The sequence below is a fragment of the Artemia sp. Qi Xiang Cuo genome, chromosome 2 (genome assembly GCF_049724085.1).
Source record: "Artemia sp. Qi Xiang Cuo chromosome 2, ASM4972408v1, whole genome shotgun sequence".
NCBI classification, from domain to species: domain Eukaryota; kingdom Metazoa; phylum Arthropoda; class Branchiopoda; order Anostraca; family Artemiidae; genus Artemia; species Artemia sp. Qi Xiang Cuo.
Genome location: NC_142795.1, coordinates 95,126,483 through 95,130,047, shown reverse-complemented (window position 1 = coordinate 95,130,047; position 3,565 = coordinate 95,126,483).

Below are 3,565 nucleotides of genomic sequence, written 5' to 3'. Positions count from 1 at the left end.
TAAGAGGGCGTGGGAGGGGGCTAGTCACCCTCCTATTACTTTTGACTCGTAAAGCGAGAACTAGAACTTTTAATTTCTAATCCAACAAGCCCACTCCAAAGTTTATACGACCACCCCTTCCATGAAAACCTTATATGCCCCGGAGCATAACTTACAACAGGGTGGCTGTGTCGACCTGAATTTTTATTGTCCAATCTTTGGACTATTTTGAACAAAATGGATCTCTCAAAATTTCAATGGGCTGTATTCGGGGAAAAGAGGGTGGGGATTAATTGCCCTCCGATCACTTTGGGCTCTCAAAAGGGAACTAGAGCTTTCAATAGCCAATCAAATTGGCCCCCTCCAAGGTTTGAACGACCACCCCTTCCATATGAAATGCCTCTGGGAAAAAAATAAAACATTGAAGACTTATGGCCTTTACTATAGTCAGCGCCATAGCGTTGCCTCCGAAAGAAAATTTCTGGAGTATTTATCTATTAGCATAAACTTACAATATTTTTAATATCAAATGTTTTATGATTTTGCAAAAATTTTTATCTAAGATATTGGGAAGATTCCTTTTTATGGATAAACTGCGTTCAATAGAACAGAATTATGCGCATATCCATTAATAGTATTGCAAATAATTGCAATCAACTGTAGTAAGCTCTGTTGGACGCGGGGTTAGTTTGTAAGATTTCCGAAAAGTCTATGGGTACTGAGGGGTAGTTTCAGGAAATATTGAGCTAAACCAAAGAAACTATCTGCATCCAAGTCAAGTTATCAAAAATGCGTATCTGCAATATCTTAGGAACGCGCAAGGGTACTAACTCGAATCTTTCAGGGTCACAACTACTACCACTATTGCAACTGCAACTGTGACTGGTTTCGTCTACAACTGTGACTACTTCCGACTTAGACAATTTGCAACTGTGACGGCGACTGCTTGCAACTGCTACTACACCTACTTGTGACTTCTTTCAGGGAATATTGAGGGGGATGTTGAACAAAATCAAAACACACTATTTGTATATTGATTATCAAAAGGGTGCATTAGCAGTATCTCAGGAACTGCTGAGGACCTTAATTTTAAGCTTTCAGAGCATGTTGAACAGTGCTTGGAATGCTAAGTTATAAAATGGCCGCTTTGTTCAAATTAATCAATAGGTCCAACAACTATGCCTCTGGGAATGTATTGCCCCCGACAACTCCTCGAGAAATTGTTTTAAATTATACCATGTGCCCATTGTTTACATAAAAGATTTATTATTTGGAAAGAGGAAGAATCTTTGATCCTGAGTGTATCAGAAAAGGTGAAGAGTACTAAGGTAAACTTCAGGGAATGCTGAAGGCGAGGTTATGCTAGATCAAAAGACACTATGCGCATTGTGGTTATCAAAAGGGTATATATGCAATATCTTAGTAGTGGTTAAGGGTATTAACTTAACACTTTCAGGACCACTATTGCTACTACTACAGTGGCTGAAACTGCAACTACTTGTGACTTCGGTTATATAGCAAAAGAGAGAGAGAGAGAGAAGCAAACAGCTGATCAGAAAAAACAGACACAGACAGAGAGAGAGAGAGAGTGACAAAACCACCTATAAACACACAGTGACAAGCAAACACCCGTTCAGACCCACAGGTACTGAGAGAGAGAGAGAGAGAGAGAGAGAGAGAGAGAGAGAGAGAGAGAGAGAGAGAGAGAGAGAGAGAGAAAACCAACCAGCCGCTCAGTCACGCAGTTACAGAGAGAGAGAGAAAGAGAGAGAGAGACAAGCAAACAGCCGCTCAACACACAGGTACAAAGAGAGAGAGAGACAAGCAAAAAACCGCTCATACACACAGGCACGGAGAGAGAGAGAGAAGCGAAAAACCGCTCAGACACACAGGCACAGATACAGAGAGACAAGCAAACAGCCGCTCAGACACACAGGCACAGAGAGAGAAACAAGCAAACAGTCGCTCAGGCACACAGGCACAGAGAGAGAGAGAGAGACAAGCAAACAGCCGCTTAGACACACAGGCACAGAAAGAGAGAGACAAGTAAACAGCCGCTCCGACACACAGGCACAGAGAGAGAGAGAGAGAGAGGGAGAGAGAGAGAGAGAGAGAGAGAGAGAGCGAGACACAAGCAAACAGCCGCTCAGCCACACAGGCAGAGAGAGAGATACAAGCACACAGCCGATCAGACACACAGGCACACAGAGAAAGAGAGAGAGACAAGCAAACAGCCTCTGAGACACAGAGGCACAGAGAGAGAGAGAGAGAGAGAGAAGCAAACAGCCGCTCAGACACACAGGAACAAACAGAGAGAGAGACTAGACCACCTACAAACACAAAGAGACAAGTAAACAACCGTCACTTAGGCTCTCCTAGCGTGGCGGGCCACGCAAAAGGAACCTAAATAAACCTAACTTAAATGCAGTTATTTGGGATAATGTAGTACACCACAAGCTTTTATCATACTCAAACATATTATAGTTCACTTTCTGGTGATAGCAGTCGATTTCTTCATGTTCCAAAGTGAATAACAAAAGGGGACATTCAAATATAATATCACAAGATAATTTTTCAAGCCAGTAGGAAAACAAATTCACTTGTGGTATTTTTAAAATACAAAAAGAAAAAGGTATGCATATGTTACTCAAGATTTTCGTTTTAGAAAAACAATGTCTGTAATGACATTTTTCATTTCAATGTTCTTAAATTTCTATTTTCGGTGCCTTTTAATATAATACATTTAAAATCCCGCTTTATATTCACTCAGTGAAGCAAACTTTTGGTAATATAAACCGGTTTTCATTCAACCCAGATAAAAAAAAATATATTCATAGAATTGTGATGTCAATACAGAATATTAAGTACATACATTACAGTATAGGATTACTGAGACATTAACCATTTGAATATGAAAATTTTGTGCCTGTTGGAATATAGGCAATATGTATCGTCTTAATATGCTAATTAAATAAAAAAAACAAGTTTTTTTAACTGAAAGTAAGGAACGACGATAAAACTTAAAACGCACAGAAATTATTCCGTATATGAAGGGGGCTGTCCCCTCCTCAACGCCTCGCTCTTTACGCTAAAGTTTTTTTATTGTTTAAAAAAATAGAGTTGTGAGAAAGTCAAACTTTAGCGTAAAGAGCGAGGCGTTGAGGAGGGGACAGCCCCTTCATATACGGAATAATTTCTGTTCGTTTTAAGTTTTAACGTCGTTCCTTACTTTCAGTTAAAAAAACTTGTTTTTTTTATTTAATTTTTGAACGTTTTTGAATTAATGCAGGTTTTGATTTTGGCTCACCGTACATGAATAATTAAAACAAAATTTGCATATTATATTTGGTTAAATGGCTTTCTCGAAACTTGTTTAATTTTATTTACGAACGTTTTTATTAGTAATAAATATACGTAACTTAGAATTAACTTACGTAACGAACTTCTATATTCATAAATTTTTAACACGTATATTAGGGGGTTCGCCCCTAGTCAATACCCTGCTCTTTAAACTATAGTTCGAATTTTTTTTCCAGTTCTTTAAAAATGACCTCTTAATCATAATCAGTTGATCAGTTGAAAAACT